The sequence below is a fragment of the Oryctolagus cuniculus genome, chromosome 5, assembly GCF_964237555.1.
Source record: "Oryctolagus cuniculus chromosome 5, mOryCun1.1, whole genome shotgun sequence".
NCBI classification, from domain to species: Eukaryota; Metazoa; Chordata; class Mammalia; order Lagomorpha; family Leporidae; genus Oryctolagus; species Oryctolagus cuniculus.
The window spans coordinates 71,126,646-71,149,819 of record NC_091436.1 but is presented as its reverse complement, the minus strand read 5'-3'; the positions used below and the strand labels follow the sequence as shown (position 1 = coordinate 71,149,819).

Sequence of the window (23,174 nt, the reverse complement as noted above, 5' to 3'; positions counted from 1 at the left end):
TCAAGACCCTGGGGCAGCCTAGGTTAAGCCCACTGGGGATGCCACCTAGTTGATGGCACTGGGTCTCTATGTCCAGAGCTTTGAAGAAGCTGGTCTTCACAGAGACACAGCAGGACCTGGGAAGTGCCCCCATGCTCTGGTGGGCCTGAGGCCAAGTGCCTGACTTCTGGAGTACATACCTGGATCCCAGACTGAACTTATCACTTCTGGGTGCAGGACATGGTTATATGACCTTGAACATCTGTGCAGAGTAGTTTTGAACTTGAATGTGCCTGGTATTGCCTGGAGGGCTGGTTAAAAACAGATGGCTGGGCACCTTGCCCGGGCTTTACAATTCAGTAGAGCTGGGGGGAAAACCCAATAGTTTGGATTCCTAACAAGTTTCCAGGTGATGCTACTGCTAATGCTGCTGTTGCTGCTGCTGCTGCCACCTCCGCTGGTGAGGGAACCGCACTTTGAGAACCATCGCCTTAGTCTGATTTTTATTCAGTCATTATGTGGAGGAGTTGATTGGAATTGATGGGCCTGCAACTTTAGGAATTGGGCATAGGGCCTTTGATGATGATGCTATCTAGCTGAGGCCAGAAATGAGACTCTACACTGAAGATGGTTCATTTCTACCTCCTGAGAAAAGAGGGGATGACCTCGGGATAAGAAAGACAAATCCAGGTCCCCAGGCAGACCACTTTTCTGTGGGAAGTTTAACCTCAGAAGGGCAGAGAAGTGCACAGGGTGCCCTCTGAATGCTTCAGGCTTCCATGTTCTCAATTCTGCTGCAGGAAGTCCAGAGAGTTTGCATCTGTCATGATGAAAAGGTGGCACATAGGCATTAGGTCTCCTTTTGGCCTCAAATCAAAGCGTACAGGTGTGTGTTGGTGTAGGGGAGTGGATACTGGAGGAAGAGACCCTACCTGAGTGCATTTAGACCAGTGAAGTCTAGGCCTCCCCTCAAGAGGTGAGTGTCCCTCCTGTGCAGGACCAAGCTATGACATAATTTGTTAGCCCACAGGCACTTTTGTTATGATTTTGTAGGCCTCTTCCTTCTGAAGAAAATATTTTAAAACTATATTTTGCAGCTGGGTTGGTATGAGGAAGAATACAATTCATTCATTCATTATTCAAATTTATTCTCCTCGTGGTTATAAAGTACATTAGACTTAAAACATTTCATATGGGCCCTAGGCACTGTGCCTGTTGTACCAAATGTTGGTCCTGCATTGTGTGGGCATGTGTGGAAGGATGAGGGTGCTGGGCAGGCCTTTTCCAAACTATGGCACCTAAGTCTCTTTTGGAAAACTGAGGAGAGGTTTGGAGTGAGGCCACCTATCCATGAGTCAAACTCCACTTCTGGTATGAAACCAATCAGATCCTCAGTGTTCCCACTGCAGAGGCTCTTCCTCAAAGCTGGGTAGAAAATCCACACAGATTAGGTTGCCAGCACCATTTCTTTTAACACCTGGCCCATGTTGCTTTATTTTCCTTACCTGGAAATTCAGTTGATTAAGTGAAATCCAATTTTAAAACACTATGCAAACCAAGCAAATATATCTCTGGGCTGCCACTTTATTGTCTGCTGCTCTAATAACACTTAACTTCTTATTGTCCTTCTGGAATTTCTTTATGTATGAACAAGCAACCATCAGATTGATATTTTACACACTTTGCAGCTTGACTTTTTCATTTTCCATGACAGTACGCAATGATCTTCCTCATCCTTTCTTTTCTTTCTTTCTTTTTTTTTTTGACAGGCAGAGTGAACAGTGAGAGAGAGAGACAGAGAGAAAGGTCTTCCTTTTTTGCTGTTGGTTCATCCTCCGACGGCCGCTGCAGCCAGCGCACCGCGCTGATCCGAAGCCAGGAGCCAGGTGCTTCTCCTGGTCTCCCATGCAGGTGCAGGGCCCAAGGACTTCGGCCATCCTCTACTGCACTCCCGGGCCACAGCAGAGGGCTGGCCTAGAAGAGGGGTAACCGGGACAAAAACCAGCGCCCAGACCGGGACTAGAACCTTGTGTGCCAGCGCCGGAGGCGGAGGATTAGCCTATTGAGCCGCAGCGCCGGCCCCTCATCCTTTCTTTTCTAAACATCTGCATAGCAGGCTATTTTAAGGATATAACAGTATAATTTATTTAACTTGTCATTGCTGAAGGCGTTTAGGTTAATTTCCCATTATTGGTATCACAAACAATGCTGCAACGAATAACACTGTACACTTATCCTTTGCTTGTGTTCAAAGTATCCACATAGCAAATTCCCAAAAGTAGAGTTGGTAGGTCAAAGGGTCCATGAATTTGTACTCCTAATAGACATTGCTAAATTGCCCTCCACAAGAGCTGTGACAATTGACAATGCCACCAACAATGTGAGAGGGTGACTTTGCCCACAGCCTTAAAATTAAGCACATTATAGCCTTTTTTTTTTTTTACCCTGGTCTGCAAGATGAAAACATTCGTCTACTTTTGATTTGTTTTTCTTTTATCAACAAGACTCAGGCTACAAATCATTTGAATTCCTCTTGTGTGAACTGTGAACTCCAGAAACATTTAAGGGTGGGGGTCTCTTGACTCTCAGGTGGGTGAATGTCCTCTGAGTGGAAGGAAGGGATGGGGCCCTGTTTTTCATAGATAAAAAGGTTTCTTGAAGCACTGGGATAGGGCTAACAGAAGTGAAAACATAAACTGAGGATCAAGGTGCAGGTGTCATGTACCAACACTTTTTTTTCTCATATGAAACATTTAATACTCTTGAATACAGAACATAAAATAAGATAAATATGTAAATATACTTCCAATATGTCTTTATCCAACAGACCTCCTGACTAATTAAAATCAATTATACTACACATACTTTTAAACTAGTGGTTAATTTCTGGATTCTGTATGTTTGGAAATTCAGTTGTCCCAAGTTGATATTTGATCAACCTGTTTCTGTATTTTACCTACAAACACATGGGGACTTTACTGCAAAAACCACTCAAGCATTAACATATGCCAGCCAATCACTTCTCATGATTTGAACAAATAACTTGGAGGAAACAAGGGGATAGATTTATTCTAGCAGCAGTTTCACAGGAGGAAAAGCCATAACGGTCTGGTTAAGGATCTAAATAAAAATGAAATATAGGAGAAAACAGAGGAAAACAAGTGCTCTGCAAATGTGCAGCCTATCGAGGTTTAGATCTGCTTTGATATTATTTTCATTCCTGGAGACCCACTAACTTGTTTGCAAAGGTAAATGCCGTACTACAAGCCATCGTTTACTCTCCCTAAATAATCAGAAGTCACAGAGAAGAAATCTTGGTGGGAATGTGATTGTTTTACTCCAATCCAGATAGCAATATAACCGGGTATTAAATTTTTATATTAACTTCCTTTGAAAATTTTAATTTCTCATTTATTTTAGGGCCTGAGTGCATTGGAATTATAATATGGTTCTATATCAGACAGCACTCTTTTTCTTTCTTTCTTCCACTCCATTCCCCCCTACCCCACCTTAAGAAAGACCTGATAATGAGAAACTATTCCAGCAGGAGGAGCTGGTTTAGAAACAAATGGATTCCATGGCAACACCTGACTCCACATGACTTCTAATAACTGGCATTTCAGTTGAAAATTGTCTGTCTGATATTCTGCCCAACGCTGGTGCTTTATGTGGGGTTTTCCCTAGTTTACATCTCACAAACGGAGTCTTAACCTCCAGTTTCATGAATAAGCAGCAGCAGCAGCGATATGTCACCACCTGTAACCATGATGTGGCCAGTGATTTGTCAAGTATTTCTGGTTCCAATTTTCAGACTATCTGACAGGACGAACACTGAATGACAAATGTCCCGAGCTAGCGCCACATAGTGCAGAAAATCTGGGAGGTGTGTTCCACTGTAAACTAACAGAAACAATCAAAGGTTCTCACTCAACTGAGACCATGAGGTCCCTGAGAGTAGATCATGAATGCTGGTTTGGGAGTCTCAGACCACTGCCCTGCCAAGGGAAAACTAAGTAAGGACAAAATTAGCCAGTGCTCCTCTTTCTTATTAAAGAAAACCAAAAGCTGTCTGATTTTGTCCCAGAGCTGAGTGATCTGTCACAGTTATAAAAAAAAAAGTACCAGATTTGTAAAACTTCATGTCTAAGTATTTTATTATTCTTTGCTATGACCAGGAAAAAATTGTGTCGCCAGAGTCAAGTGATTGCCGTTGGAAGGCTTGGAAGTCAATTCTAGGGTCAGGTCCAAAGGTGACAGTGAGCTGTGATTGTGTTACTTCCACAGCTTTTGGGACTAGTTGGCAATGTTCCTCATTTGCACAGGTAACTACAATTCAGCCTTGTATAGGACAGTCCTGCTCAGAAGGGATATCTTCGTCTATTTGCACAAAGGCACTGCATTGTTTAGGGCCAGCTCTGCCACTCTACCCTCCTTTCTGATCAAGGCTTGTATGACACACATCAAGGAATGGTTATTATGATGCATCATAAATAATGATGTAAGAGTTTCAGGAGTTAATGGGTGACCAACAAATAGCTTTTTATTCCAGTTGAGTGTAAGAATAGGTTTGGGGCTCGGCATTGTGGCATAGCAGTTAAGGCCACTGCCTGGTGACCTTGGCATCACATATGGGCACCAATTCATGACCTGGCTGCTCCACTTCTGATCCAATTCCCTGCTAATGGCCTGGGAAAGCAGTGGACGATGCCCCAAGTACCTGGGCCCCTGCACTCATGTGGAAGATCAGGAAGAAGTTCCTGTGTCCTGGCTTCAGTCGGGCCCAGCACTGGCTGATGCTGCCATCTGGGAAGTGAACCAGCAGATGGAAGATTCTCTCTCTCTCTCTCTGTAATTCTGACTTTAAAAATAATAATTATAATAAATAGTAGCAAATATGTTTAGTGAAGGCATATTCCAGGGGAAAGTAAGAGAATGAAAAAGGAATATTTCTGTGATGAAAACAAGAAATGAACATATGGAGGTGGGAAACATTAAAGAGAGTTTTACAAAAAGGCTGACATCCACTTGCATATAATAGCATAAAAATCAACTGGCTAGATTCAGGGGAAAATGCTTCAGACATAACTGAAGATGTTTTGAGATTACATTATCCATTTTTAAAAAGTAACTTTAAAAAATTATTTTTTTAAAAAATGGTTTGTCAGGTCTTTTTTTTAATGTTTATTCTTTATTTATTTGAAGGGCTGAAATACAGAAAGGCAAGGCAGAGAGAGAGAGTGAGAGGTCTTTCATCTGTTGATTCGCTCCCCAAGTGGCCTCAACAGCTGGAGCTGGGCCAGTCCGAAACCAGGAGTGAGGAGTTTCCTTTGGGTCTCCCACATGGGCTCAGGGGCCTAAGGACTTGGGTCATATTCTACTGTTTTCCCAGGCCAAAGCAGAGAGCTAGAACAGAAGTTGAGTAGCCAGGACCTGAACTAGCGCCCATGTGGGATGCCAGCACTGCAGGCCGTGGCTTTACCCACTATACCACAGCACCGACCCCTAAAAAAATTATTCTTGCTTTGACTAATTTGAGATTCAAGGGAAAGTATAAACCAGTGTAGATCCATACTATTTAATGATGTTGTTAGCTATAAATTCTTCTCTGCTCAGCAGTGCAGTGGTCTGTATAGGGGTATAACATCTTTGTAGAATGAACTACAACCTGGACAGTGAGGCTGTGTATTTGAAGTACCCATTCAGTGACCAGAACTCTGGGGGTGCTCAGTGGAGGAGAGTGCTCACCCCAGTTTCCACTTGCTCCATGATTTCAGTGTGGAAGGAGTTACTTGGAGCTTCTGTGAAGTTGTAATCCCCCACATTCCTGTAAGGAAGGGGACAGGAGACACTTCCCCAAGTTTCCAAGGAAAGTCTGAAGAAAAAAGAGAGCTGAGTGACTTTCCCTGAATCACATAGGAATAACGTTCACCCAAGTAAGTATTCACAAACTTTCCCTGGAAAAATGAAAAGAGCGGTGCCAGCATTGTGGTGCCGTGGGTTAAACTGCAGCCTTGGAACCTGGCTTCCCACGTGGGTGCTGTTTTAAGCCCTGGCTGCTCCACTTCTGATCCAGCTCCCTGATAATGTGCCTAGGAAAGCAGTGGTGGATGGATGGCCCAGGTCCTTGGGCTGCTGCCACTCATGTGTGACACCAGGGTGGAGTTCCAGGCTCTTGGATTCAGCTTGGCCTAGAGCTGGCTATTGATGCAAATTGCTGAGTGAACGGATGAGAGATCTCTCTGTGTCTCTACCTGTCTCTTTGCAATGCCCCCTTTCCAATATATAAATGACTGGATAAGTTATCTTTTTTTAAGTAAAAAGACCAAGTAAGAACAAGTTGTTGTATTAAAAATAAAGAGAGGACCTCAAGAGGGAATCATTCCAACTGAAGTAAAGGAAGCAGAAATATCTCTGGGCTGAAAGAAGAGGACCTTACTAATGGGCCTTTCTTCTTGAATCCTTTACATTTTTATTTTAAAATAAATATAGGCTTACAGGAAGCTGCAAAGAAATGTACATGGAGTTATGCTGTACCCTACATCCAACCTGCCTCAATGTTAACATTTTGCATAACTAGAGTACATGTAAGTGCCAGGAAATTGGTGATGGTACAATGCACAGAGCTTATTCAACTTTCTTCAGTCACACTTGCACTTGCATGTGTGTATTTGTGTATGTGTGCCTAACTGTACACACGTGTGTACACAGTCTATCTACATACTGTGCAGTTTAGCGCACCACCACCATGGTTACGGCCTAGAGCTGTGCTCTCACAAGTCCTCCTTCCAGCCACATCTGGCCTTTTCCTTCCATCCTCACCTCTAACCCCTGACAACCAATAATCTGCCCTTTGTGAGAGGGTGACAAGCAATTTTACAGTATTTGTTAAATTAAAATGTATGTATGCTTTGATCCAATAACGTTTCTTTTATAGGAATTACTCCTTCAGAGTGTATGCATAGTTACATATAAAAAGACTTCTCTACAGAACTGTTTGCAGCATCGAGAAGCAGAAACAACCAAGACATCCAGCAAAAGGGGAATGGTTTATGTACTATATACATATATATATATATATACACATATATACATATATATATACATATATACATATATACAACACATCCAAACTGTAAGTCCATCATGTCACATTAAACTGAATGACATGTATCTATATATGGTTCTCCAAGGTACATTAAGTTTAAAAAAAAAGCAAGCGGTGCAGGAATATGTGAAGTGGGTGAAGAAAACTCTATGTGCACATTTGCACATTCATATGTATGTAAACATATAGAGATAGGTCTGGAATGATTTATAGGAAACCTTATCTGAGGAGCAAAGGGTGGGTAAATAAAGTCATTTCTCTGCTTTTTACGTTCAAACTGGCATTTAATATTTGTTTAATTAAACATTTTAAAAGATTATATTATAGGGACTGGCATTGTGCTGCAGCAGGTTAAGTTGCAGCCTGGGAAGAGGGCGCTTGTTGGAGTTCTGGCTGCTCTGCTTCCCATTCAGCTTCCTGCTAATGTGCCTGGGAAAGCCATGGGAGATGGCTCAAGTGCTTGAACCCCTGCCACCCATGTGTGCAGTCATTTGGTGAATGAAGCAGCAGATGAAAGATTCCTCTGTGTGTGTGTGTGTGTGTGTGTCTTCCTTTAGCTAAGTCTGCCTTTCAAATAAAATAAATAGATCTTTTAAAAAGCTTTATGTAAATATTTTTAAAGTAGGATAGAATTTTTCTGTTAATACACTCTTTCCTATCTTCCCTAGAGGTTCTACAAGGCCGTTCTACAGAAAAAGCTCTGGGAGAACCTCTGGGACTTCTTTGTAAGTGATAAAATCCCGAAAGAATTAGTCCTACACCCAGCTCCTGGGTCACTTTGGCACTTTCTGCCTTATGTGGGAGCAGCATGGAGTGACAGAAACAGGACTTAGAATCCAAACAGCTGGGCTCCAGTCAGTTGTCCTCTGGTGTCTCTGAGTTACTGTTCCTTCATCTGTGACATCAGGGACCACAACAATTGTCCAGCTACTGCCGATGCAGGGCCCCAGACTGTCAGGGCTCTCCAGGCCAGGATTTGTCTTTCCCACTCCAAGCCAGGGGCTACTAAGTTGTGGAGACTATGTAAATATATTCTGAATAAATGTATTTGGTGCAATTCTGCAAGGTATTTGTAGAGATGAATCAGACCATATTGTGAGATTATTATATATTTTTTAATTTTGAGTTTGTGTAAGAGATTACTCCTGTATCCATTTAGGTTTCTTGTTTTCCTTCTTCAAATTTCACTCTCATCTTCTTCACAGTGACATTTGTTGGCAAGGACGCCCAAGGACAGAATGCCAGCAGTACAAGTGTGCCACCTATAGGTGGACATTTTCATTACAAGTATTTTCTTGTGACATAGAGTGGCATAAATAACAGAAAAACCAGTCACGCACAAAGCACATTTTTGGTTTCTATTCCAATATTACTCTCCACATATTTGCCTTTATTATTCTTATAGACATTTATATTAAATAGAATCACCAGCAATGATTTCTGTGACTGCAAACCAAACTTTTGATATATGAAAATCTACCTTAAACATTTTATTACATCATCCTGTTTCATCAAGGTAGTTTGGCTTTTCCAATATAAGTCATTTATTTATTCAGATGATTATAAAACAGATGTATATCATTCTGCCTTACTGCTTATCATGCAAGTGAGAGCATGGGCCTGTAATGGTACAAACTCTCATACACACGACTGAAGAATGCCGGACAATGGAGTGGAGAACACAGGATTGTCTTCTGTCAGAGCTCCACCTGATCATGGCCTGACCTCTGAGCATTCAGTTCCTCATCTTTGAATAAAGTGACTGGGCTGAATTTTCTATGCAGTTCCGTCGAGCTCTTATAAGCCAGACTCTCTGAGCTAAAGGTAATTACAATCGCAATGGTATTTACTAAGGTATTATTGTCTGCCGGGCCCTGGGTTAAACACTATCACATTTGATCTGACTGACAAACCTATGATGTAGATTTCACTATCATAAGAAAACTGAGGATCGAACATTGTGGCACAGCAGGTAAAGCCGCCTCTCAAAACACCGGCATCCCATATGTGTGCTGGTTCATGTCCCAGCTGTTCCACTTCTGATACAGCTCCTTGTTAATGGCCTGGAAAAAGCTGTGAAGGATGGCCTGAGTATTTGGGCCCCTGCCATCCATGTGGGAGACCAGGATGAAACTCCTGGCTTTGGCCTGGCTCAACTCTGGCTGTTGCAGCCATCTGGGGCGTGAACCAGCTGATGAATTATCTCTCTCTGTCTCTCCCTCTCTCTCTGTAACTTGTGCATTCAAATAAATAAATAAATCTTAAAAAAGGAAAAAAGAAAACTGAACCAGAGTTTTGGAAACTTGCCCAAACTACAAGGATGTAAGCACTAGAGCCAGAATTTGAATATCAAACCTACTATGCCTTTAGACATATAATGTACATCCTACTAAGTGCTGTCCTTTTTCATATAGCCCCTTTTGAAAGGTACCCACATATTCTGATAATGCTGCAACTGCTATTTTGGAGCACTGTTTTAGATATAATAAACTAGCCCAAACTGGTGGGTTCTTAGATATATCAAACACAAAAGTTGTTCTTACATTTGGCTACCTTCAGAATAAGTGATTGAACCAACTTGTGAGTTTTGATCTATCTATATACGACACATATGGAAAACCTAGTTCTCCAAAGAGGTGGGAATAAAAGACACAGAATCTATAAGACAGCAGTGCTGTGTGGTGGAGATGTGAGAACTGAGAGTTAAAGGGAGCCACCACCCAAGACAAAGTATTTGAAGAGGAGTGGAGCATAGGCAGTCAAGGCATGGTGTGTGGGGAGTGAAGGAGAGCCAGGGAAGGGCAGGTAGGTCTAATTGGACAGTAGGTTTATCTCTGGAATCAGTGAGAAAGTATATGAGTATATGGGGCCCAGAGGAGGGGGAACTTGTGTGCCAGGCTTAGCAGTACAAAATTTACAAAATTCCCTTTGTATGAGGAACCGCTCAGTGCTAGGGTCTTGCATGGGCCTGCTTAAGGCCTCAACTTTTCCTGACCAGCTCCTTTGGGGACATCCTTTACCCTAAAGGTATTAACTATGGCCTCATTTCCAGCTGGATGTCAAGGTTGAGGGACTATCTAGAGTCAGGATGGATCAGAAAAAAGGGCAGTGGGTTGGCGCTGTGGCGTGCTGGGTAAAACTGCTGCCTGTAGTGCCAGCATCCCATGTGGGTTCCGGTTAAGGTCCCAGCTGCTCCGCTTTCTATCCATTTCTCTGCTATGGCCTGGGAAAGCAGTAGAAGATGGTCAAGTTCTTGGGCCCCTGTACCTGTGTGAGAAGACCCAGAGGAAGATCCTGGCTCCTGGCTCCGAATTTGCGCAGCTCCAGTTGTGTTGCGGTCAACTGGGGATTAACCAGTGGATGGAAGATTCTCTCTCTCTCTCTCTCTTTCTGTCTCTCTCTGCCTTTCCTTCTCTCTCTGTGTAACTCTTATTATCAAATAAATAAATAAATCTTAAAAAAAGAAGGAAGGACAGTGAATCCCAAGCTTTGGCAAAGCTGCATCCATAGTAGGTGGAGTCAGAAATGGCTCTGAAGTTAAAGGCATGCGGAGAGGGAAGGGGGGCTGCAGGAGAAACTTAGGAGAGCTGAATGTTCACCTTTGTAAAGATGTTGCAGTGCACAGGGGAGGAGGAAGATTGGATTTCTCACCCAAGTTTTCTCTATGCCTCTTAGTGCTTAGCATAATTCAGACTCTGCAGAGGTGTGTAGCAAATATGATGTTGGAAAAGAAAGGACACCATACACTGTTCATGCAGCTGAATTGGCCAAGGATTGTTTCCAAAGGAGAGATAATATAATAGTTTATTCTGGAAATATATTTATACAGTATGAAATTTTGTCTTCTTACCTCTTTGAAGAATTTTTAAGGATAACTGACAAGATACACTTTTAATTGGACAGGATACATGATGGATTTGTTGTTGTATTTCCATAGGGCTTCAAGCATATTTGTCCCATCAAAGACTTATTTATAGTTGTTCATTTAGTTCTTGGACTTCTTTCCTGTTTCCTATCACCATCAATAGAGCATCTGCATCTTTTATTCAATCTTTTAAACACCTAACCCCAGATCCATTCACCTGAGATGTAGGAGCTCATTATATGCCCTGAGACATGGGTGAAATGGTATAATCTAGGCCAACTTGATGAACTAGTAACTTGGACAGTACTCACAAGTGTCTGCAGCTCACCAATGATGTCACCTAATGTCACAACAAAAATTAGAGATTTGCTTTAGATGAGACTTTCTTAGATGAAGCTCACTTTGCACCTGTTCTTTCTTTTGACCATATATGCCTCATCCCATCCCTCTAACTTTGCAGCAGAAGCAGCACCTGCCTAGGGAAATGTGTGCTCCCAGTAGGAGCCATTGGCAGGACCCACCACTGTGTACTCCACAACCAGCATAGATTTTTCTCCTTTGTCTTCCCCCTGGCTCTCACACACTGCATTTTAGGACTAGGAAGTGCATTGTAAAGACTGTTCTAATCGATTGCTGGATTTAAAGGGATGGCCTGAGAATGCTGTGATAATCTCAAGAGAAGAGTGAGACTGTGTCCCAAGTAGACACTTTCCTTTTTGTTTTTCATGTTTGATCTTATGAGCCTTGACTAGGCCCAATTAAAAACAATGGCAACCTCTTCAAAGGGGAATACCAAGCCCTCTGAATGGGCTAAGTCTGCTCCAGGTTCCCACCATCTATCCGCCCTTGACAAGCACCAGTAGAAGTCAACAGGTGGTTGTCCAAATATAAATGAAAAGGCTTAACTCTAAAACATCAGTGTCTGAGGGGGTTTTAGAAGACTTTACTCTGTGGTTTTGGCAGTGACCATGTGCTTCTTTGCCAGCATCAAAGAAATTTGACCTGTGTCTCTCATGAGTAAGGGATTTTCATCTCTGCTGTCCCTACACAGGACCTAGCCACCCTTTCTCCTTCCTGACAAATCTGGAAACTCAAAAATAAAAAGTGAAGAGGGCGAAAGAGAGAAACTGAGGGACCACAGAAAAGGGAATGGAATTGGAATGCTTAGTGAGTCTATATTTTATTCCCTTAGTAAAGGCACACACGTGTCAAAAACACAGGGTATTTTGCTGTGTGAGTGGAGTGAGAAGAGAGGCATTTTGCAAGTAGATTTCTCTCGGTAAAATTTTCTCTGTGCTGACAACACTGTGACAAATTATTAGAGTTCACAGTATAAAAAATATATATTTAAGTTACTACCTCAAGCAAAGATTGAGAAACCACACAACAGGGAAGCAGAGGAAGGAAGGGCCACAGGGTACCATCTTTGAGGTTTAACTTTTCTTGGTTCTTTCCCTTTCTTTACTTCTCGGGGAGCTAACCACTAGTTGTGGGTCACATGATCTGACAGGAAAATATCACTCCAGAAAAAAAAAAAAAACATTCTCCAAAGAAGACTCTTTAAGGTTTCAAAGTTGCAGCAAAATTTTCATTAGAATGGACCACACAGCAATATTATGGAGAATTTACAGATTCAGCTCAGAATCTAAGTTTATGTTCTTCAACTTATGGAGCAAGTGATTAATGATTCTAGCTTAGAATCATAACTGAATTTTGGAAAGCAGTCCTGGATGTTTAGTAATTTCAAGTAACCACAAGAAAGACTATGACATTATTTTCTAATCTAGAGGCACAAAACTTTGTGTAAATAAAGGAAACAAAATTTGAACTCAACTTACATACATCATTAATAAGAAAGTATATGAATCAAATAAACATCTCTAGATTAGCAGAAATGACAAAGGTAGACACTCACAGTATCAGTGGGCCAGCATGGAATGCTTCATCCTCCTTCTTTCCAAAGAGTGGAAAACCTCATTCCCCAGTCCCAGAATATTGGGTGGGGTCAGTAGGCTCTACTGGGGTCATTAGGCCCACTCTTAGGAGTCGAAGTCCCAAAGGCTCAGTGCAAGCAGGTCTCAACTTGGAGTTTTCTAAGATGCCTGAGGCTCCACCTCCAAGCTCTCTTCTCTGATATAGCCTGAGGGACACACACGCATACACACACACACACTCTGTTTAAGCCTGATGCTGACTTCAGATGGGCTTATGACAGCTGACCACTGTACAACAGGAACCCCTGGTAGCCTGGGTAACTCCACTGTGTTCCTAAACATCTCAGCCTGCTGTGGCAAAAGCCACAGTGTAGAGAGGGAAGATGTCCACCTGCTGTCTTCTTGGTTGGAGAAAAGGGGCAGGCTTGACCACAGGAAGTATATAGGTACCTCAAGTGAGTTGAAAGAGAACATCATTTAGAAACAAATTTAATCTTTTTTCCCCATGTGAGACAGTCTTAATCTTTCCCCAGAATATGGAGAAATTACTACAAGATTCAAGTCAAAAGCCTGTGCAAACACTGTGGGTGTCAAAATATTTTAATCCTTATCCCTTATGGTGGCATGGTAGAATTACACCTGATAGGAGCCGGCATTGTGACAGTGGGTTAAGCCACTGATTGCTCTGCTTCTGATATGGCTCCTTACAAATTTGCCTGGGAAATTACCAGAAAATTGCCCAAGTGCTTGGGGCCCTGCCATCCATGTGAGAGACCCATATGGAGTTCTAGGCTTCTGGTTTCAGCCTGGCCAAGCCTCAGCCATTGCAGTCACTTGGGAAGTAAATCAACAGACAGAAGATTCTCTCTCTCTCTCTCTCTCTCTCTCTCTCTCTCTCTCTCTCTCCTCCCACCTTGTATCTGTAAATTCTTTCAAATAAATAAATAAATCTTTAAAAAAAATAATTGCACTTGACAACCTTGATGGTAACACACTTTTGAAGTAAATTAAATCTCCTAATGAGCTCCTATCTTAAAAAGGAGACCCAGCAAGCCTCCACATGCTATTGGCATCAGTAACATGGCAAAGCTACCAGTTAGTACTAATCTTCACAGCTTAGGGATTCCAGAAAATGTTGTAAACTAAAGGATAAGTCTGTTGAGCAAATCCACAATGCCCCCTCTATTAGATAATTAGCTCTGTAAGCCCAAGGAGAACTAATTTCATACACTAGAAAAGAAATAAATGATCCCAGGTGAAAGGGGAAATAGTAGCATCAAATCATAAGCAACTAATTAAAAACTGAGAAAAGCACCTAGCAAAAAATAGAATACTCTGATTTAGGCTCAAACAGAGAAGAAAATGACTTCGCACAACTAAGTGACTATCATCCATCTTCAGAAAGCGAGCTCTTATTCCAACACGTCTGTTCTTGTGGAAAAGACAGATTCAAAATTCCAGTGGGGTTTAAAATCAGTTACTACAGCATTTCAGTCTCATCTTGGTTTTAACTATAGCTGTTTTTAACCTAGTTTGGAACCATTCCCAAAAATTAAGTTATCACTGAAAGAATGAGTTCCCTCACTTAGGAGAAGCACTCCTCGGGGGCTGAGAGGAATCCAGAAATGGGATATGGCTCACAGGTTTCAAAAACATGTGGGCAATAATTGCATTGTTTAAATAAAAATAGACTTCATGGATGATGGCTTTGAAGGAGGTACTATTCAAATAGTATTTTTTAAATCTGCTAAAAGAGATTTCTTTACAATCGCCCTTTGTAAATTTGAGTATATATCATATGTATATATGTATATATATATATGCAAACTCATGAAAGTCATTTTTTAAAAGATTTATTTATTTGAAAGGCAGAGAGTTGCAGAAAGGCGGAGAGAGAAGTCTTCCATCCACTTGTTCATTCCCCAGATGGCCGCAAAGCTGGAACTGGGCCGATCTGAAGCCAGGAGCCAGGAGCTTCCTCCAGGTCTCCCACAGTGGTGCAGGGGCCCAAGGACTTGGGGCATCTTCTATTACTTTCTCAGGCCATAGAAGAGAGCTGGATCAGAAGTGGAGCATCCAAGACTTGAACCGGCGCCCATATTGGATGCCAGCACTACAGGCAGCGGGTTTACCCACTACACCACAGTGCTGCCCCCTCTTTATTTATTTGAAAAGCAGAGAGAGAGAGAGAGAGAGAGAGAGAGAGCAAGAGAGGTATCTTCTATCTGCTGGTTCACTCCCCAAATGGCCGCAACTGCCAGTGCTGTGCCAATCCAAAGCAAGGAGCTAGGAGTTTCTGTGGGCCTCCCACACAGGTGCAGGGGCTCAAGCACTTGTGCCATCCTCTACTAATTTCCCAGACCATAGCAGAGAGCTGGATTGGAAATAGAGCAGCTGAATCTTGAACCAGCACCCATATGGGATGCTGCCACTGCAGGCATCAGCTTTACCTGCTATGCCACAGCTCTGCCCAGTTCTGGAGATTTATAACCGATTTTTTTGTTTGTTTGTTTCTTTGGAATCATTGCCTCATGATAATTTTTCAGCGGCTGGGATGATGGGGCCAATTTGGAGTATATGTAGGTAAGAAGCACTAAAAAGAACCAAAAACCATGTAAAGTCCTGTAAGATTCTATTAATTTTATTTTCAAGAACTTTTCTCATAGACTTTCCCAGATATCAATTGTAGTGATATGGAGCATGACTGACCTCAAGTTTCATTCTCTTTCCTTTTCCCCCATCCTCAACCCAGCCACCATTGTGCTGTCTCTGAAAGTCACGCTGACATCTCTGGAACTGTTGGAAAGTTTTCAAAGCCCTAAAGTTTTCCAAAGTGCTGACTTAGGGAGCCGGATTACTCTGTGTGCATTTATAGAACTTTTCCACGGGTTTACCGGTCCAGCAGTGAAACAATCGCTACGAAGTGATTGTATAAAGCTCTGAATTTGCCTCGTTGTGAAATGACCCCTTCAGCCACGCAACTTTGGAGAGAGGAGGTAGGATGCCATGGGAAGGCAGGTGGTGGAAGTTTCTGGGAAATGATGGCAGGTCTCCTTAGGAGCCACTAGGGTAGGGATACGCAGGCAAACAGAGAAGCGAAGGGGAGAAGGTTGCAGGCAGGGAGGGGATATATACTGAGGGCAGCCTCAGCTGCTCCATCGTCGACTCCAAATTTACTTGTTTTAGAACCAAAGGGTAGAAAGCGTGGACAATCACTGTGATTAGCACCTCCAGTTTCCAGGTATATGATGTTTCCACATGGGAGTTTGAAATAGTCAATCTTAGAGCCGGTGCCGCGGCTCACTTGGCTAATCCTCTGCCTAGCGGCGCCGGCACACCGGATTCTAGTCCCGGTCGGGGCGCCGGATTCTGTCCCGGTTGCCCCTCTTCCAGGCCAGCTCTCTGCTGTGGCCAGGGAGTGCAGTGGAGGATGGCCCAAGTGCTTGGGCCCTGCACCCCATGGGGGACCAGGAGAAGCACCTGGCTCCTGCCTTTGGATCAGCGCGGTGTGTTGGCCGCAGCGCGCCGGCCACGGCGGCCATTGGAGGGTGAACCAACGGCAAAAAGGAAGGCCTTTCTCTCTGTCTCTCTCTCTCTCACTGTCCACTCTGCCTGTCAAAAAAAAAAAAAAAAAAAAAGAAAGAAAGAAAGAAAGAAAGGAAGGAAGGAAGGAAGGAAGGAAGGAAGGAAGGAAGGAAGGAAGGAAGAAAGAAAGAAAGAAAGAAAGAAAGAAAGAAAGAAAGAAAGAAAGAAAGAAAGAAAGAAAGAAAGAAAGAAAGAAAGAAAGAAAGAGTCAATCTTTAAGGCCAATGTGCTGGGCTAGACAGCCTGGCTGAATTGAATGCTTTCAACGTTTCCAAGCTTTCCTTTGTCTTATGCAAGGGTACTTCAAAAAAGTTCATGGAAAATGCAATTAAAAGATAAGGTTATTTTGGTTCCCTACATTTGAAAACCATGCGATTTTTCCTTTTAAAGAATTTTCAAATTTATATAAAGGGGACAGATTTTGTATATTTCCTATATACAGTTTTATGAGCATAATGATTCTTCCTACCCTAGCCTCCCTCCCTTCCTTTCTCCTACCCTCTCTCCTTCCTTTCTGATTTTTCTTTTAATTTTTACAATGGCAGACTTTCAATTTACTTAAAAATCACAAGCTTAACCCTCCATTAAATAAGTAATTCAATAAGTCGTAAGTAGAAAAATCACTGTTCCTCAGGAGTGTAGACAAAGGCTATAAACACCAATCAAATCTCAAAACGTCAACTTTGCTCATATACATTACAATTTTTTCTAGACGGTATATTCATTAACCATAAGTCAGGGAAAAAACATGATATTTGTCTTCTTGGGACTGTCTTATTTCACCAAGCATAATGGTTTCCAATTAAATCCATTTTGTTGCAGAAGTCATTCTTTTTTATGACTATTATTTCATCATGTATATATACCACAATTTCTATATCCAGTCATCAGTTGATAGACATTGTGGTTGAATCTGTATCTTAGCTATTGTGAATTGAGCTGCTATAAATATGGGGTACTATATGCAGATTTCTTTTGGGTAAATTTCCATTTTCCATGAACTTTCTGAAGACTCCTCATATTAGATGCATGATGGCCAGGGAGTGACTTAGCTTCTCTGGTGCCTTGGTGAAAAATGAAGAGGAATGCCAGTCTTACAGGGTTGCCAACAGGACTCAAGACAGAAGGGAAATACTATTGCTTGCAGTCACCTTATACCATTATGCCAACCTCAAGTGTAACCCCCGTGAAAGCAGCTGTTATAGTTTCATTGTACAGCCGGGAACCCAGATTTAGAGGACTGAGCCACATAGGTAGGAAGTGGTAGAGATATAATTCACCTCCTGGCCCAGCTGGACTCCAAGCCCTGTGCTTTTTCTGCTATCCTAAGCATATCAGCAAGTGTTAATTTATCTTTAAGATGTTTCCTTAAACCTAGAGACAATGGCAGAGCCATGTGGGAGCAGGAGACAAGGGGAGGAGCCAGACACAGAATGGTCTGTGAAAGGCACTGGTGCTTTATGGGACACGCTGCCAAAGGAAAGATATGTTTTCAAACCCATGTCCTTAATACCAACCAAGGTCAATCTGAGAACAATTTGCAGTGGAAAATTACACCCGGCAAATTCTGCAGCCTGATCCTAATTAGGAGCTAACCTCTTTTATTAGGTGAACTTTTTCTTTATTCCTTCACTGTGGAGAATAGGCTATAATTTGTTAATGAAATAGCATGTTAATATATGTAGTCTTATAATTTGTGGATGATCAAGAGAAAATGTTCTTTCATTAGAAAAATAGAGCTTTTATGTTGAACTTTCCTTTTTTTCATTTCTTCAAAATCATTCGTGCTTTAGATGTGTTCTTTTGGTCCTCTAATAAAGGAGGGAGGAATGAGACCACCTACTTCTTTCTGAGTCTTCTTTCACATCTACTGATTTGTGAAATCTTTGTGGTTTTGCAGTTTCAATTCAGCAATCATTATTCAATTGCCAGGGGGCATTGAATGAGTCTCTGGAGTGGAGGCTACAGTCCCAAAGAAACTTAGGACCATATGAAATCAAGGCAGATGCACATGTAGACAAGTGAGGAATAATGGGGCTAAAAATACTGCAGGGAGAGTACAGATTTACAGCCTATGTCTGATGTCACTCCTGGGGTCTCATTTGCTGCTCTGGGCTCTTTTATCTCATGGGGCTTCCAAGCAGGGAAGAGCAATAGTTACAGAAGTGCTAGAAACAGACCAGATGCCCTAGTTTCTCCAGTCCTCATAGTTCTCCTTTCTAGTTCACCACAGGCTGCTTAGCCTCAGCTCTTAATTTGGAGGGGGTTAGAAATGATGTGCTTCTCCTTGATGGTGATCTACCAACAGTAGTAAGAAGGAAGTTCTGCTCAGGAATGATTCATTGGGCATTTATGTGCCAGGTCTTGAGAGTTGAAAATGAAGAAGACCTGGCACCTGCCCTAGCAGGGACTCCCGTCCACTGGGCCAGGTAGGCCCACTGATGCCTTCTGTGTCATGGGCAGGGGTAGCAATGGACCAGGCATGGGGAGAACAGGGAATGGCCACTTAGCCAGCCCAGGAGGATGTCTCTGGACAGAGATTTGAGGATGAGTATGAAGTCTATAGCCATGAGGGGTCAATGGGATAGGGCCTAGAGGTATGGACCACATAGGGAACTTTGAACTACAAGGCAAAATGTGAGACAGCAAATGTGAGGCAAAAGGCTGCATGCACTGAGATGAAGAGGGAGTCTCTGAGGGCCTGCAAAATCCCAGAAGATTCTGAAGGGCGCTGTTAGTTGCCTAGAGCTTCTTAGGCTCTAGAATGAGAGAAGCTTGTTGTCTCAACAGTTCTAGAGTTCAGAAGCTTGGAATTAAGGTGTCAGCACGGGGCTACATGCCCTCTGAAACCTATAGGGGAAGGAATCTCCTTTGCCTCTAGCTTCTTGTAGCCCCTTGAGTTCTTTGACTTGTGGCAGCATAACTCCAGTCTCTGTCGCCTTTTCTGAGTAAGATCGCATTCTGAGATACTGGGGTTAGGACCCCAACAACACTTTCTTTGGAGTGGGACATAATGCAACCCATCATAGGGATGAAAGAGAGAAAGCATCTTGAGTTTTTTTGAAGTGCAAAAATAAAACCATTTTCCCAGAAAAATCTTCAACATTTCTCCCTAAAGCACAACACTGACTCTGTTCTTGTTTTAATCATCCTTTAATGCAGAATCACACCTGGGACTCCCAACTGAGGCTTGTGGTACTTTGTATAAGATTTCAGCTTTTTTATTTTATTTTTTTTACTTTTGGGCACGGGATGTACCACTCCCACATCCTGGAAGTGCCTGCTTACTGAGAAGATGGTCCCTTCAAAACTGTGAACAGGAAATCACCCTCTTTATATCAAAGTTATCCTCAGTAGAAAATTAAGGCTTTTTCCTTAACTCTCTGTGAACGCCCCATTTGCTCAAATGATCAGCTAGTGAACCAATTTGTAAAGGAAACATAAAGTACAATCTTCTGGTTTTGATTTGTTTGAAGTTGCTTGTGATTTTTAGCATTTTTTCTTAAAAAAGTTTAAGAATTATTTATTTGTGAGGCACAGACACACACACACACACACACACACACACACACACGCAAGCTTACCTCCACTGAATCACTCCCCAATGCCTACAGCAGCTGTTGCTAGACTGGGCCGAAGACAGGAGCCGGGAATTTATTGGCATCATCCAAATTGTCAGTCACCTCAGCATCGTGCCACCAGCTGCTGCCTCCTAGGGTATGCATTAGCAGGAAGCTGGAGTTGGAGCCGGTCCTCAAACCCAGGCACTCTGGTATGGGATGCGATTGTCACAAGTGACATCTTAACCACTGTACCAAAAGCCCACCCCATTTACTTCCTTTTATCAAACATTTTAAAGCAACTATTTTCAGTGGAAAAATACTGTCTAAGCACAAGGTTAAAACAACAACAACAACAACAACAAATGGTGCAAAACATTAAACATTAAGTGTCTCCCTCCAGGCACCTCCTTAGAAGCCACTGCTCATAAATTCCTTATGTAGCCTTCCAGAATTATTCTACAGAGAGCATTGGGTTCTTTAGACAATGCACATTGAGGAGGGAGCATGTTGTCAAATGACTGCAGTTTGGGTGGAAGCTGTAAAATACTGGCTAGCAGGGTCTGTTAGACGTCAGGGCCTTTTACCACCGAACTCAGTGTCTGAAAAATACCTTTAATTTCCTACATTCTGTTTCTCCTTCACTCTCCTTCGTATCAGCTTTCCCACCACAGGAAGGCATTTGTCTGCCTAATGACCTGCCAGCAGGAAGGATATTCTGTAACCTCACTTTGTTCTGTTGACCTTCACCGGAGATGCCCCAGTGGAGCATTTTAAGAGAGGATGGAGCAAGGAGCCTAATGGGTGCTCCAGAAACCTCTGTTGGGTTCATTGTCCTCCATTCATTTGAGAGTCTATTTTAATCCTTAGGTCTATCATTTGAAATTTGTATTTGTCCCACGGATCTCTCCTGAGCACTTCTTAAGTGAGAGGCTGTGTGCTGTGCAGGTGAGGGAACAAGGCAAACTTATGCCCTGGGAGGGCTCGGGGAGGAGGCAGCCTGTTGGGCTGGGGGAAGCTGGGACAGGTGGGTGGAAGCAGGGCAGGACAAGAGGGACAGGGAGATCCTCCATGGCAGATGTTCCGTGCCTATTCTGTTCTGAACCTCTGCCTCACTCAGTTTTGATTGCAGGTTGTGCTTAGTGTGTGTTTCTTCCCCTAGGTGCATGTGAGGTGACATGTCTTTATTCTCAGAGAGACAAGGATTGCTTATGCAAATGATTCAAATAATGAAAGAATTTTATATATGATCTTTTTGTTTCTTCTTGAATAAAACCCAAGTTGTGGGGAAGAGGTTACTGAGGTATTTTGACAAGTCTGATATCCCTTTAAATAGATCACCCATTTGGGTGTGCATCAGAATGACAGCCATTAAGGGTGATTCACCTGGGGTGTTACTGTTTGTGTATCTCATCAAAGCCAGCTTTCCTAAACAGCACTCAGGCCTCAGAATCAGCCCTTAAGGCATTCCGATCTGGCTGAAGAGCCCATGAGAGTATTTTAGGCATGGAAAGCCAAGACACTCTGGCAAACAAAAACAAAAACAAAAACACAAAACCTAAATGAAAGATCTCTGCGAATGAGATCCCAGTGGAAAGAATGGGGCCATCAAAGAAGGAGGTACCTTTCTCTGAAGGGAGGAGAGAACTTCCACTTTGACTATGATCCTGTCGGAATAAGATAGAAGTTGGCGAACTCAAAAGGCTTCCATAGCCTTGGCAACTCATGACTAGAGCCTAGGGAGATTACTGACACCATAAACAAGAGTGTCAAATTGTTAAGTCAACAACAGGAGTCACTGTGTACTTACTCCTCGTGTGGGATCTGTCCTTAATGTGTTGTCCAATGTGAAGTAATGCTATAACTAGTACTGAAACAGTATTTTACACTTTGTGTTTCTGTGTGGGTGCAAACTGATGAAATCTTTACTTAATATATACTGAATTGATCTTCTGTATATAAAGATAATTGAAAATGAATCTTGATGTGAATGGAATGGGAGAGGGAGTGGGAGATGGGAGGGGTGCGAATGGGAGGGAAGTTATGGGGGGGAAGCCATTGTAATCCATAAACTGTACTTTGGAAATTTATATTTACTAAATAAAAGTTAAAAAAATAAAACTGGAAAAAAACAAAGCCAGCTTTCATTTGTTTAGCACTTTTATGTTTAATGGGGGTGGTGGTGGTATTGGGGATGCTTTGTTTCTATGACTAGAGCTAAAACTGGGAGGTAATGATTTTCTGGATTTTTCCTTATCAATATATGACAGGAAATATAAAAACATAAAGAAACACATTTAGTGTGAAGAACCAAGCTTGCTTAAAAAAGTAATGCCATTTTACCAAATATACTCTATGGGAGAAATAATTTTTAATGTCAGCTTCAGAAGTCTGTAAATCAAAAATAGAAGAGAACCTTTTAAGACCTTGGTCATGCCATGAAGCATGCAGGCACGCTTGATAATTCACGATGACATTTTCACCAGTCCTGCTTTGCCAGGAGTGATAACGCGGGGCATAGTTCCATTTCTTAGCAGGTTTACAGGGTTGCAGGCAGCTCAGCAGCAACTGCACGGTGCAGCCTCGGGGCAGAACTTGTGGGATCCTGGCATAGGAGAGAGAGGAAAAGAGGGGCTCTGCTTCCTGGTATTTCCTCAGGTGATTCTCAGGGAACCCACCAGTGAGGAAACTTCCTACTGAGTCACAGAAGAGGCAGCTACTGTGAAATTTTGCTGTGAAATGTGAGCTTAGAACAACATGAAAGGAAAAAGTATGCTAACGAGGCTGATTTTGACCCAGTCAGGGTTAATCATGAGAAACTGCTCCCTGTGTGCCTTAGGTGTAGTCTTGATGATGGTTCTCTGGCTGCTTTTATTCTAAAATTTCAGTAGTACTTGCTGTACCTGTTTTTGTGGAGAAATCCATGGTTGCACCTTGGTAGATTAAGTCTTGCCTTAAAAATATTAACTCGACATAATAGTCTAGGCAAATCATAAATTCTTTATGTCTAACTTCTTTTAATTTCAGAACTAAAATCTGAACTTGAATATTTAGTTATGTGCATTTTCATGAAATTCAAAGTGATTAGATATGAAGTAGGAATATTTGTTGCAGCAATAATTTGTAGTAGTCATATCAGAAACTAA

General features: G+C 42.3%; 1 protein-coding gene across 1 annotated transcript in view; it reads right to left on the bottom strand.

The window, feature by feature from the left end:
- Positions 1 to 13,062, bottom strand: part of SIM1 (SIM bHLH transcription factor 1) — a 98,572-nt gene extending 85,510 nt beyond the window's left edge. Inside the window, exon 1 of the mRNA XM_070074625.1 lies at positions 12,865 to 13,062. The gene's annotated coding sequence lies outside the window, so the exon portion shown is untranslated. The remainder of the gene's footprint in view (positions 1 to 12,864) is intronic.
- Positions 13,063 to 23,174: the final 10,112 nt, after the last annotated feature.